Below are 14,783 nucleotides of genomic sequence, written 5' to 3' on the forward strand. Positions count from 1 at the left end.
ATTTGCTGCTCCTCCCACTGTATTTCTGCTTGATTCACAGGTCCCACAATTACTCTTGCTGACTTAACCCTTGTATTACTGCTACTTTAAAGGCACTGTGGTTCTATTAACTCAGATACTCCCCCAGATGCCAACCCCAACAATTTTTCCAGGATTCGTATGATTTTACATTCTCATAGCGTTCTTCTAGGTGGAATAACCTGATAGCCAAATCTCCTTTCAGTGTTCAGATAACTGTTCTGAGACATCTACCTACTAAATTTCTTACAGGAAATTCTTCTTGCCATGTAGCTGATAATCATATTACACTCTGGGGCAGTGTTTTTAAAAGTGGTGCAATCTTTGCTAGTTAAGGAAAGCTAATCCTTAAGGCCTGAAATCCCATTTTACAAGTTTCTGAATTCAGTGGCCTCAAGGTTTACGCAATTACTCTTGCTTGGTCTGCAGTCAGGTCAGTTGCTATTGTTGTAATCTCAAGTTTTAGGAGCAATGCGACCAAGCAGAAGTAGCCAGTGCTGTGAGTTCTGGTTTTACCACTGTTTGGTTGTAACTGTGTAACTGGATCATAAAAGCCTATTTTGTTCTCACGTTAACACGAATTTTCAGTATAGTTGTGGACTGGGTTTCCTATATATCCCTCTTTTATTCTGGATAGAGAAATATTAACATGTTCATCGTGTATAGTTGACAGTTTTGTCCTGGGTGACTGCTATTGAAGTAAAAGGGATCTCTGAGTGTGCAGAAATCCATCTGTACAGTATAGATTTCAGGATCTGTCTTCAAGTTAGTAAATGGTTCACTGCAAAAACTATAAGGTAAACCTTGCAATCAAAACTGAGAACCTACTCTTAAACACCATTAGACTAGTATTATATACCCAGATCAAAAGAGAGACAGAAGTCTGACTGCTTTTATTATCATCTAGATCAAAGTTGATGCACAACAGAGAGTTTTGGTAACATTTGCCATTATTTCTACTCCTGTTTTGCTGGTATAGATGATATATATACATATTTCTTTTTTTCTGTTGTTCACGCCCTCTCTTTCCATATATTCATATAAATATACGTGTGGAAGAAAGGGGATTTTCGTAGGTGATTAATGTCTTTATTGCTTTCCTCTATTTCCTGTCATGGTTTAACACTGATGTATGAGCCATCTGTTATGACATGACAATCAAGTCCTTATCTGTGTCCATGTGATCCGTTGGGAGGAGATCAGTTTACTCAGTTTACCATTATCAGAATAGCCACTACTATTAATATTGTGCTAGCACAAAGGGTGTTTTGATCACTACCATAAAAAGAAACAGCATAATAATTTCTACCCATTTGGGGGGTTAAAATGTTTATGGGTAACATCTTACTGTGAAATCTTGGAGTAAGCATTGTTCTGCCTGCCTGTCTTCACCCTGTTGTGAACCAGAAGAAATTGTCAGTGCAGGTGCCATATTTCACTGGAACAATGTGAACTTTGTAACAAATTAAGTGTGATCACCCAATCTAACCCCCAGTATATGAAAAGACCATACATTCACTCATGATGCGATAGACTTATCTTCATTTTTAGGCCTTACAGAAGTGTGTACATATACTTTCCCTGAGAGACCTACGACTCTTAAATAGTTCAGTCTACTTGAAATATGAATATAGGTGGAAATTAATTAGGAAAGTAGGTGGTAATTCTGTCCTGTGAAGTGACCCACTACACCAGTATTCCAAAAGAGTATTTGTCACAGCTACATTTGGGACAAGATGAAGTATCACATTTCAAATAATTTTTGTTCTTGTAAACACTATTTCACATACACATTAGATTTGGACTATCCAGTTGGTGTGTGAGAAATTCTTCCTGGTCCTGTCACAGGAACAGGCATCTTTCTTTGCTAATGTGTTGACAAGATGTTCTGTAAATAACCTAGGCAGATATTTCTCCTCCCTCATGTACCATACAATGGAATCAGTTTTGGTTATAGGACTTGGCCTTGTTCTGGTTACGCCTGCTTATAACTGCCAACTCAATGGACCTCTTCATGAACCAATTGCCAGCCATGCCTGATCACTGAAGAAATCATCTATCTTCTTTAGGATGTGGGATAACCAAACAATATATCTGTCCCCAGACACCATGGAAAATGCTGTAATATCTTCTGCAAATGGCCCATGACATGGAATCACTACCAGATCATTTCCTCTGGTGGGTTAGATAAAAGGCTTTGTTTGCATGCCAACAAGTCCCAGAGATACTCACCAGAGGTAGTTTAAAACAGATCCATTTTCTAAATTCAGTTCTGCTTCATAGTATTGACTATACAAGGAACCCCAGAAGATGCTGCCATGAAGGAATTCCTGTAGTTGTTAAGAAGCATACATTGCTGTCGTGGTTTAAGCCCAGCTGGTTACAAAGTACCACGAAGCTGCTTGCTCCCTGCCCCCCTCCCCAGCCCCAGGGGGATGAGGAGGAGAAAATATAAAGAAACATTTGTGGGTCGAGACAAGGACAGGGAGGGATCAGTCACCAATTATGGTTACGGGCAAAAGACAGACTCAACTTGGGGAAAAAACAAAACCAATTTAATTTACTACCAATCAAATCAAAACAAAGATAGAGAGAAGTAAAACCAAATCTTAAAACACATTCCCCCACCCCTCACTTCTTCCCAGGGTTAACTTTACTCCTGATTTTCTCTACCTCCTCCCCTCCACTGGCCCAGGGGTATGGGGAATGGGGGTTGCGGTCGGTTCATCACACGTTGTCTCTGCCGCTCCTTCCTCCTCAGGGGCAGGACGCCTCACTCTTCCCCTGCTCCAGCGTGGGGTCCTTCCCACGGGAGGCAGTCCTTCACAAACTTCTCCAATGTGGGTCCTTCCCATGGGCTGCAGTTCTTCACAAACTGCTCCAGCGTGGGTCCTTTCCATGGGCTGCAGTCCTTCAGGCACAGGCTGTTCCAACGCAGGCTTTCCCATGGAGTCATGGCCATCTTTGGGGGCATCCCCCTGCTCCAGCATGGGGTTCTCCACGGGCGGCAGGTGGGCATCTGCTCCCCCGCTCCCCTCCATGGGCTGGGCGGGGACAGCCTGCCGTCTCACCACGGGCTGCAGGGGCATCCCCTCCTCCGGCGCACCTCCTCCCCCTCCTTCCTCACTGACCTCGCTGTCAGCAGAGGGGTTCCTCTCGCTTCCCACTCCCTTCTCTGCTGCAGGTTTTCCCTTCTTAAATATGTCATCCCAGAGGTGCTACCACTGTCGTGGATTGGGTCGGCCTGGGCCAGAGGCAGGTCTGACTTGGAGCCAGGGAAGCTTCCAGCAGCTTCCCACAGGAGCCACCCCTGCAGCCCTTCCCCCACTCCCAAAACCCTACCACACAAACACAAAAGACTTGCCCACAGGGGTAACCTGTGGATCCGTAGGATGTGGGCCTTAGGATCTCTAATTTCTACTGGAACAGCATTTGTAGTGTGCCGGGTGCAGACACTTAGTACGAGGGATATAGGCCTTTTCTTACAGTAGCAGGTATCTCAGTTTGACTAAGTGCTCAAATGAGCTGGTGAGAGTTGCTTCCTTGAACATTGTTCTACACTAACGAAATCACTTGCTCTCAGTGAATGGTGACATGGAAAACAGGGCTGCTCTGAACACTTTGTTCAGTCAGGATGAACTGTTAATCATTCATTATTTGTTGAAGACTATAAAAAGAAACCAAGGAACCGCATTTAGTGTCATGACCCTCACACAGGGTCATGTGTTGTTGTGTGCAAGAATGTAAACTGGGTAGAGGTAGTGACTCAGGATTGAGTCAGAAAGGAGGAAGTCTAGAGTGCAAAGGGTGAGAAAATTGGAGTATGAGCAGAGATGACTGTGTTCCTTCAGTTATCTCTGATGGTGCTGGAACACTGTCCTAAGCCTCATGGTTCAAGGGTCCATGTGAACATTGACTTTTTGTGGAGCCAGTCCCCAGTCCCTCTGGCTCTGACCTACAGCCTTCATCTCCCGTTCTGTCTGGGAAGTAGACAAGAAATCATGTTGTGATTTCACAGTCCACACAGGGAAGGGGAGGAAGCATTGGGGGAGACCCCTGAGGCTTGCTGATTAGTTAAATACTTTGTATTTGTTCTTTCTGCCGTTTATTGGGCAGGAAGGTCTCTGTGTACTAATATTACTCTATGAGTTTGGCCATGCTTAGCACTTCTTAAATTTCATTGATCGTGTTGCTGTTTAATACGGTATGTCATGTTTATACAAAGTTTATGCTTAGGAATGAGTAAGAAATAAATAAGAAAAGAGATGAAATTTGGATTTGCAAGGCAGAAGTCTAACAAATTCAAGTTTCAGTGGAAAATGTATGGGAAAAGGTTGTTTTGCCCTTGATATGGAGAATATTTGGGAGTAGAGCAATAAACCTTGTTGAAATCAGAATACATTTTAATGATCTTACAGTGTGCCAGCTTGTCAGAACTGGAGTGAGTTTTGACTGAAAGAACAGAGAAAAATGGTATTTTTAATAGGTGAGAAATTAGTTTTAGTTTAGAATACTGGTATAAGTTTAAGTAAAATAATAATATTATTGTAGTATAGATATGAATGAGCACTATAATACTGTACCCTATGGTGGCTGCTTAATAAATATATGAAGTAGTTGCTGTGAAGATAAGACAGTTAAGAAATGTTTTTTAGGAGTTTTTCTAGGACTGGCGCTCATTTAGATTTTTACATAGCAGAGCTGTCAATAAGATAGAATATTTTACTGACTTGGGAAGACAATTTTTCTATCCTTTAAAAAGCATGAAATGTATAGGATAAAGCAGATCAGCTATCAAAAGCTAATATCTAAATGCTATGCAGCTGTTTAGCCAATGATGATGCAACTTGAATTGTGCTCACTAGTGACTTGAGAGCCTGTAGCTTGTAAAAGAGTTGATCTGTTTGGTAGTGTGAGAATAGATTTATCATAATTCTTGCAGACTAGAGAACAGAATGAGTTATGAGTCTTGGGCATTTCTGGGTCTCTGTGAAAAAAATGTTTCTGTATCAAATATAAGCCACACTCCATATTTTTTTTCCTAAAAGAAATCAAACAAGTTATTCCAAGAGAGAGAAAATTCCTTTATTCCCAAGAAACATTAGCTATTGTATATTTATCAATAGCTGATTAACACTTTTTAAAAACATATCTTGTACCCAGGAACTGGAAGCAGAAAATGGAAATGATACCTGGTAAACAACCAGTCCACAGGGAGACTAACAGTTGTAGTGAGTAAGCTTAGATAAACATATCTTGCTTGGGATCAATGTGCTTGCTTCTTCCTGACCTCTTTTTCTAGCCTGTGCCACCAGCTTCAGCTGTTGACAGCCCCTGGACTAGAGAAGGGTTAGAACTGCAAGCAAGCAAGGAGCTTGTACCTGGAAGTGTCGGGAAAGATAAGGAGCTCTGATTAGCCATTGGATAGGACTTTAGGAAATGACTTTGTGGAAATTAAGATTAATGAACTCTTATGGAATGAGGGAAGCTGGGAGTTAAGAGAAGATACAGATAAATTAACGAGACAGTAGAGCATCTAGTCTGGGTCAATAGAATGACTACAGGTAATTGGCTCTTCAGTAACTGTAGCCATGAGGTAGCTGGTCACAACATCCAGAAATCTGATGTTCTAATCACTGAAATCCTGCATGGTGAGAAAGTTAATTCCTCCAGTCTCTTTAGAACTATTTCTTGCAAAGTGATCACATGCAGGCACGTCTTGATATCATAACTGGAATCTTCCTGGTGGATCTACCTGGATTGTTGTCAGGGATGCATTGGCGTTGTGGCATGTAAAGCAGACAGAGCTGTGGCATGTGGCAGTATGTTTCTGGAAGCAGAAGTGGTTGGTGAGAGGAAGCATTACCCCTAGTGTCTATGGGTATGGCTGTTTAAAAGGTTTGGATTGCACTGAATGCAATGGCCTGTAGAACCACATTTACCTTACTGTATACAATCATTTGTTTTACAGTAAACATCAAAAAGGAACAAAGCAATTTGACTCTGGTCAAAGACTAACATGCAGAACATGGTCATAGTGCCATAATCAATCTCTTGAGATGAACTGAATAAAGTGATTATTTTTAGTCATTTCACTACAGTAACAAATTTTTTTTGCCTAGAGAGGACAGACAACACTTGTGAAAGAAACATTAAAATTTCAAACATACTGCAAAGTGAAATGGAAGATGTAGTTCTTCATATTTGCAGTGGGTAGGAAAGGGGTAACAGGTCTAACCTATCTCAAGAGCAATTCAGGTTAGACATCAGAAAAACTTCCTAACAGTTCAGATAGATAGTCTAAAAGTCTCTATCTTTGTCTTTGGAAACTACCAAGGGAGTGACAGAACTCAAACATCTGTCAAGAACGATAGATGGAATAGTTGATCTGATCTGGAGGAAGGAGGATGGATGGGAGGACATTCTGACATCTCTTCCACTCCTCATTTTTGTGATTTGTAAGGGATATGATGAACTGTAACTGTAGAATAGAGAAATAAACAAAACTTTTGAATTCAGTATTAATTGGCAGAAGTTGAACAACAGGTTTTTTATTCTCGTAATTTCCTGTGTAATCTAGACATTTCACAAATTGTATGGAATAGAATGCAAGTACTTATACAATTCTAAATAGTGTTGTAGAAGGGAATAAGTCAATATGAATAGCTTTGATTTCTGTATAGGATATAATATTGATACTGTTATGTATTTCATATGTAATGACTTGACTTTGTAAACTCCTTTCTCTCTTCCTCAGGAGTTCAGCTGTCTGTGATCCAAGACACAACCATGTAACCCTCTCTGACTTGTGATGAAATTGCTAAATTCTGAGCAAGAACTGTGAAAAAGTTGATAGAGTGGACTTCTGCAAGTTAAGAGAGGTAAAATTGCAGACAGAGGTAAGACTCTTGAGATGCAGCTAGGCAGCAGTTCAAGGATTCAAGAGGAAAAACATCATCATAAAAAGGAATAAAATCCTGAGGGAAAAGCAGGGATTGGAAGATGGCAGTTCAGTCACACTGAGGATCTATTCCAGGGGCAGTAGAAACCAGCCCTACCCCACCTCACTGAGAACTTCCTGGCCAGCAAAGACATTTTCTGTTTCTTAGTCAGGGCTGTGAGCATACTAAAGCTCAGTTTAGTGTTTCATTAATTCAAGTTACCTTTTTGTGTGGTAACTAATCAGTAACTGCTGAATACTTTTAAGTTGTATATATTCAGCTTACAAAGGCTCTTTGTGCATGGCAAAAGGTGTCCAATCAAAGTGATTCAGTGAGGGAAGGATAAAAGTTCATTCACGTTCCTTGATTACTTGTACTGTTACAAAGTTACCAGGCATATCATTGGCTAGAAAAATTATCAGGAAAAAAAATTGGATGTGTCTGTAATCATCTTGTCGTGGTTTCAGCCCAGCCGGTAACAAAGGACCACGCAGCCGCTCGCTCACTCCTCCCGCCCCCTCCGGTGGGATAGAGGGGAGACGGAGGAGAGAAAAGAAAAAAACCTGGAACCTCGAGGGTTGGGATAAGGGCAGTTTACTGGGACAACGCAAAAAAGTTACAACAACAACGACGGTACTAATGAAAGAGTATACAGAAAAGAGTGATGCACAGTGCAACTGCTCACCACCCGGGACCCGACGCTCCGCCACTTCCCCCACCGAAAGTCGAGAGCAGGAGAGCCCTCCCCCCGGCCCACTCCCCATGTATATACTGAGCATGATGTCACATGGTATGGAATAGCTCCTTGGCTAGTTCAGGTCAGCTGCCCCGGCTATGCCCCCCCACCTCCCAGGTTCCTGTAAAAATTAACTCTATCCCAGCTGAACCCAGGACATTATCCACCCCTTATTCTATACCATTTACATCATGCCCAGATCCTACATTTTCCAATCAACCGCTACCACTTTCCTTGTCTTATATATAGATATATATGTATATGGACACCCCCCCCCACACACACACACACATACAAATAGTATTCCCTTAGTCAATGGGTTATCCCTCCAATGTGTCCATCAATTTTATTTAGTCCATGACTTTGAGGCTCCATCTGTTGTAACACTTCTTCAGGATAAGAGAGATGGTGTGAGGTGTTGGGTTGTTGTATGCTGTCTCTGGAACTTCTGGCTGGTACATTTGAAGCAACCCACACCCTTGGTCTGCAGGTCGAAGATGTTGATCTTGAGGAAATTGCTGGGCGCCAGTTCAAGTTCTATCACTGTTGTTCTTGGCTCAGTTTCAAAGTCCATTCTTCAGTCATTTGGGTAATTCTTACAGTAATACCCTTGATATGGCATATAGACACTATAGATACAATGACATACATTGGCAGGTTATTTAGCAGTTAAATATCATACAGCCTAGTTCACTGGCTATTCTCTCCCAAAATCAAATCTCCCTGAGGTACACATCGAACTTCCCCATCCTTCTGCATCACCCACCAGGTGTACCCAGGTCCCTGAGCAAAAACCACCCCTTGGATGGGTTTGTCTCTGCGTGAGGGAGGACTAACCCAGACTGTCTTTCCTAACATACTCCTCATGTGCACTACAGGAACTTTATCCCCTTCTACAGTATGTGGAAGTCTTGGTTGGGCGGGGCCCGCCCGATTGGTGGATGCTGTAGTATTAACTAACCAGGTGGCTTTTGTTAAATGTGTATCCCAATGTTTGAAAGTCTCACCCCCCATTGCTCTCAATGTAGTTTTCAGCAGTCCATTGTATCGTTCGATTTTTCCGGAGGCTGGTGCGTGATAAGGGATGTGATATACCCACTCAATGCCATGTTCTTTGGCCCAGGTGTCTATGAGGTTGTTTCGGAAGTGAGTCCCGTTGTCTGACTCGATTCTTTCTGGGGTACCGTGTTGCCATAAGACTTTCTCTTCAAGGCCCAGGATAGTGTTCTGGGCAGTGGCGTGGGACACAGGATATGTTTCCAGCCATCCAGTGGTTGCTTCCACCATTGTAAGCACATGGCACTTGCCTTGGCGGGTTCGTGGGAGTGTGATATAGTCAATCTGCCAGGCCTCCCACTGTTTATATTTCAGTCATCGCCCTCCATACGACAGGGGTTTCAGTCGCTTGGCTTGCTTAATTGCAGCACATGTTTCACATTCATGGATAACCTGTGCGATAGTGTCCATGGTTAAGTCCACCCCTCGATCGCGAGCCCATCTATATGTTGCATCTCTTCCCTGATGGCCCGAGGTATCATGGGCCCACTGAGCCATAAATAGCTCACCCCTACGTTGCCAGTCCAGGTCCACCTGAGACACTTCAATCTTGGCGGCCTGATCTGCCTGCTGGTTGTTTTGATGTTCTTCAGTGGCCCGACTCTTGGGTACATGAGCATCTACGTGGCGTACTTTTACCACTAGCTTCTCTATCCGAACACCAATATCTTGCCACAGTGCGGCAGCCCACATGAGTTTACCTCTGCGCTGCCAATTGCTCTTCTTCCATTGCTGTAGCCACCCCCATAGGGCATTTGCCACCATCCATGAGTCGGTATAGAGATAGAGCACTGGCCACTTTTCTCTTTCAGCAATGTCTAACGCTAGCTGGATGGCTTTCACCTCTGCAAACTGACTTGATTCACCTTCTCCTTCAGCAGTTTCTGCGACTAGTCGTGTAGGACTCCATACAGCAGCCTTCCACCTCCGATGTTTTCCCACAATGCGACAGGACCCATCAGTGAACAGAGCATATTGCCTCTCATTTTCTGGCAGTTTATTATACAGCGGGGCCTCTTCAGCCCGTGTCACCTCCTCCTCTGGCGACATTCCAAAATTTTTGCCTTCTGGCCAGTCCATGATCACTTCCACAATTCCTGGGCGACTGGGGTTTCCTATGCGAGCCCGTTGTGTGATCAGTGCGGCCCACTTACTCCACGTGGCATCAGTTGCATGATGTGTAGAGGAGACCTTCCCTTTGAACATCCAGCCCAGCACTGGCAGTAGGGGTGCTAAGAGGAGCTGTGTTTCAGTACCAACTACTTCTGAGGCGGCTCGAACTCCTTCATATGCTGCCAATATCTCTTTTTCAGTTGGAGTATAGCGAGCCTCGGATCCTCTGTATCCCCGACTCCAAAACCCCAGGGGTCGACCTCGGGTCTCCCCAGGTGCTTTCTGCCAGAGGCTCCAGGTAGGGCCATTCTCCCCAGCTGCAGTGTAGAGCACATTTATAACATCTTGTCCTGCCCGGACTGGCCCAAGAGCTACTGCATGAACAATCTCCCGCTTAATTTGTTCAAAAGCTTGTCGTTGCTCAGGCCCCCATTTAAAATCATTCTTCTTCCAGGTAACTTGGTAGAGAGGACTTACAATTTGACTGTAATTTGGAATATGCATTCTCCAAAAGCCCACAACACCTAAGAAAGCTTGTGTTTCCTTTTTATTAGTTGGTGGGGACATAGCTGCTATTTTGTTGATCACATCCATAGGGATCTGACGACGCCCGTCTTGCCATTTTACTCCTAAGAACTGGATCTCCTGTGCAGGTCCCTTGACCTTACTTTCTTTTATGGCAAAACCAGCCATCAAAAGGATTTGGATTATTTTCTTCCCTTTCTCAAAAACTTCTTCTGCCGTGTTGCCCCATACGATGATGTCATCAATGTATTGCAGGTGCTCTGGAGCTTCACCTTTTTCCAGTGCAGCCTGGATCAGTCCATGGCAAATAGTGGGGCTGTGTTTCCACCCCTGGGGCAGTCGATTCCAAGTGTACTGGACACCCCTCCAAGTAAAGGCAAACTGTGGCCTGCACTCCGCTGCCAAAGGGATGGAAAAAAATGCATTAGCAATGTCAATTGTGGCATACCACTTAGCTGCCTTTGATTCCAGTTCATATTGAAGCTCTAACATATCTGGCACAGCAGTGCTCAGCGGTGGCGTGACTTCATTCAGCCCACGATAGTCTACTGTTAGTCTCCATTCCCCATTAGATTTCCGCACGGGCCATATGGGACTATTAAAGGGTGAGTGAGTCTTGCTGATCACTCCTTGACTCTCCAATTGGCAAATCAGCTTATGGATGGGGATCAGGGAATCTCGGTTGGTGCGATATTGCCGCCGGTGCACCGTCGTGGTAGCAATTGGCACCTGTTGTTCTTCAACCTTCAGCAACCCCACAACCAAAGGGTCTTGAGAGAGACCAGGCAGGGTAGACAGCTGTTCAATCTCCTCCGTCTCCAATGCAGCTATACCAAAAGCCCAACGGTACCCTTTTGGGTCCTTGAAATATCCCCTCCTGAGATAATCTATACCAAGGATGCACGGGGCCTCTGGGCCAGTTGCAATGGGGTGTTTATGCCAGTCATTCCCGGTTAGACTCATTTCAGCTTCTAATACGGTTAGCTCTTGGGATCCCCCTGTCACACCAGAGATACAGATGGGTTCTGCCCCTTTATAACTTGATGGCATTAGGGTGCATTGTGCACCAGTGTCTACTAGAGCCTTATATTCCTGTGGGTCTGATGTGCCAGGCCATCGAATCCACACTGTCCAGTAGACTCGGTTGTCCCTCTCCTCCACCTGGCTGGAGGCAGGGCCCCTCTAATCCTGGTTAGAATATTCGTTACTCACTTTTCGCACCCGTGAATCAGAAGTCCCTTCAAGAGGATCAGAAATGTGATCAGCCCATCTACTGCATCTGGGGGACTCCTCACAGGAAACTGGAGCAGCAGTTTTCCAAGAAGAATCCTCTTTCCTGGTTGCTTTTTCTTGCAACTCCCGTACCCGTGCATCCAGGACTGAGGTAGGTTTTCCATCCCACTTCCTCATGTCCTCTCCATGGTCACACAGGTAAAACCACAGGTTAGCCCGTCGTGTGTACTTTCTCTCTCCTCTCTCTTGGGCAGAGGAATGCTTACTCCCAATAGCTGCGATGCGGGCCTGTACAGGTGGGGAGGAAGACATATCCACTTTGAATTGCTGGAACTCTCGGGACAATTCCTCTACAGCCGAGACACAGGCCCGTAGGGAGGAAGAGAGACTTCCTTCGTATTGCCGGAGTTGGACAGCCAATTCATCCACCGTTTGTCCATGGCCTTCTTTCCAGGACATTACTGCCAATGAGTTGGCATAGGTTGGTGGTGCACTTCGTAGAAACTTCCGCCACATGGGTTGTGTGCATTGGACATCATCTGGGTCTATGGGTGACTGCGCATTTTCTGGATCATTATAAATCACCTCCAGCACGGCTAATTCCCTCAGGTACTGGATACCTCTCTCCATGGTGGTCCACTTGCCTTGGTGACATGTAACTTCATCCTTGAAGGGGTATCTTTCCTTTACACCTAACAGAAGTCGCCTCCAGAGGCTGAGGACTTGTGTTTTTCTCCCAATCGCCTTGTCGATGCCCCCTTCCCTAGACAGAGATCCCAACTGCTTGGCTTCCTTACCCTCTAATTCCACACTACTAGCCCCATTATCCCAGCATCGGAGCAGCCAGGTAACAATGTGCTCACCTGGGTGGCAGCTAAAATCTTTTCGCATGTCACGCAACTCACTCAGGGATAGAGATCGGGTGATTATTTCAGGTTCTGCCTCTTCCTCCTGTTCTCGTGATGACCCTGGTTCATCTTCATCTCTCACTGAGCGAACTGATTTCTTTGTGTGTTTCTTTTTCTGTACAGGGGCGACTGATACCGGCACAGGTTGGTTCTCTGGTTTAGCTACAGTATCCGTCACTGCGGTTGGGGTAGCCGCGCTGCCTGTTGCCGGGGTAGGGCTAGCCACGGTGCCTGTTGCCGGGGTAGGGCTAGCCATGGTGCCTGTTGCCGGGGTAGGGGTAGCCACGGTGCCTGCTGTCCTGTTTTCCATCTTTTCCCCCTTTTCTCCCTGAGGGTGCTGCATAATATCAAGCAGTGTTTGGTAGATACTGGCCAGGGCCCAGCACAGTGCAGCGAGTTGTACGTCTTTGGAATAGCCACAGCATTTTTCTTTCAAATATTCTACCACTTCATGAGGGTTCTGTAGTTGTTCGGGAGTGAACTTCCAAGCCACTGAGGGTGAGAAGTTCTCTAGATACCTGCCCATATCCTCCCACATGCCGTGCCACCCATGAATATCCAGCTTTGGGGCAGATCTCTGGGTGGTACTCTTAAAGAGCCTTTTTGTAGCCCTAAACAAGACCTGAAACATATTCAGGAGGCATAGCACTAACAGCACACTGGCTTGTGCATCCCAAGGATATTCAAAGTTCTCAAAAGCTGTTGTAATTAGTTGGAAGGAGAAAAGGGAGGCGAACGGACGGGGGGAAGTATCCCCCCCTAACTCCCCCATGGATTGGCTGTAATTACCAATAAAATCCGATAGAAGGTGCCCAAAGTATGGAAATGATATCACTGCCTCATACAGATACCAGCTTAACCTCATGACCAGTGATGTAATCATTTCACAAGTCGACATTGCCCAGTACAGCAAAATGATAATCCCAATCACTCTCCCAGAGGTGAGAAACGTAACTACAGGCAATACATAGAGCATATAAGGACCTACAAAACGCCACCATGTAAACAAATTAATCAACATTGTGACTAACATCTATTTATCTAATATAAGGAATGCGTATGACAAATTTGTTTCAACACGCTCTGGCCAGATCTGTCGTTATCTCAACCCTTCGTGCCCCACGTTGGGCGCCAAAAAGGACTGTCGTGGTTTCAGCCCAGCCGGTAACAAAGGACCACGCAGCCGCTCGCTCACTCCTCCCGCCCCCTCCGGTGGGATAGGGGGGAGACGGAGGAGAGAAAAGAAAAAAAAAAACCTGGAACCTCGAGGGTTGGGATAAGGGCAGTTTACTGGGACAACGCAAAAAAAGTTACAACAACAATGACGGTACTAATGAAAGAGTATACAGAAAAGAGTGATGCACAGTGCAACTGCTCACCACCCGGGACCCGACGCTCCGCCACTTCCCCCACCGAAAGTCGAGAGCAGGAGAGCCCTCCCCCCGGCCCACTCCCCATGTATATACTGGGCATGATGTCACATGGTATGGAATAGCTCCTTGGCTAGTTCAGGTCAGCTGCCCCGGCTATGCCCGCCCACCTCCCAGGTTCCTGTAAAAATTAACTCTATCCCAGCTGAACCCAGGACACATCTGTATATGCTTTACTCAATAGGGAAAAATATTTTCCACCTGCACAAAAAGCCACTTTTATTATTGTTTTTCCATCATTTTTCATCTAGCATATTAAATACAGTAAACTGTGAAATAAGTCCTGAACACTTTTAAATCGCTAATGTTCTACACTATATTTCTTTGAATTAATATATTTTGGTTTTCCAGATTCAAAAGGCATCTGTTTTTCTAGATATGCTAAGGGTGAAAACATCAGCTCATGCTCTAGAAAGATGGAACTTTTAAATCCTGCTTTAAATAGTTCAAGAAATCTTACTAAATCTAAGACAAATGTAAATACCACTTCAATTAAATACATTTTTCTGTTATAACTGTAGTAAGAATCTCATTTTAAATGCAACTATACTGCAAGCAATGATTATGAAAAATATTACCTCCTCACACATTAATGCATCAAGTCATATTTAATAAATTCAGTGATAAATAAACACCAAGAAAGTTGTTTTCCATATATAGGAAATATCTCTCAAAGTGAGCTGTAGATTTGTCTGGGTTTTCTGTTGTTGGTTAAGTATAAGCCAAAAAAATCTGAAGCTTTCAGAAACAAGACTGAATTTGTAAAGCTGAAAACTGACACATTACTAATAGGAAGCCGGTGACATTAGTTTGTGGCAGTGCC

At 44.4% G+C, this 14,783-nt stretch overlaps 1 protein-coding gene across 4 annotated transcripts in view; it reads left to right on the plus strand.

The window, feature by feature from the left end:
• LOC115339659 (ATP-dependent translocase ABCB1-like) overlaps window positions 1-14,783 on the plus strand; it is a 66,860-nt gene that overhangs the window by 2,526 nt on the left and 49,551 nt on the right. For 2 of the 4 annotated variants that reach the window (XM_030009941.2, XM_030009942.2), the window contains exon 2: window positions 6,776-6,917. The exons of 1 other annotated variant lie outside the window; for it this stretch is intronic. The gene's annotated coding sequence lies outside the window, so the exon portion shown is untranslated. The remainder of the gene's footprint in view (window positions 1-6,775; window positions 6,918-14,783) is intronic. One more of the 4 variants, XM_030009943.2, reaches the window with a different exon arrangement.

The sequence above is a fragment of the Aquila chrysaetos genome, chromosome 3, assembly GCF_900496995.4.
Source record: "Aquila chrysaetos chrysaetos chromosome 3, bAquChr1.4, whole genome shotgun sequence".
NCBI classification, from domain to species: domain Eukaryota; kingdom Metazoa; phylum Chordata; class Aves; order Accipitriformes; family Accipitridae; genus Aquila; species Aquila chrysaetos.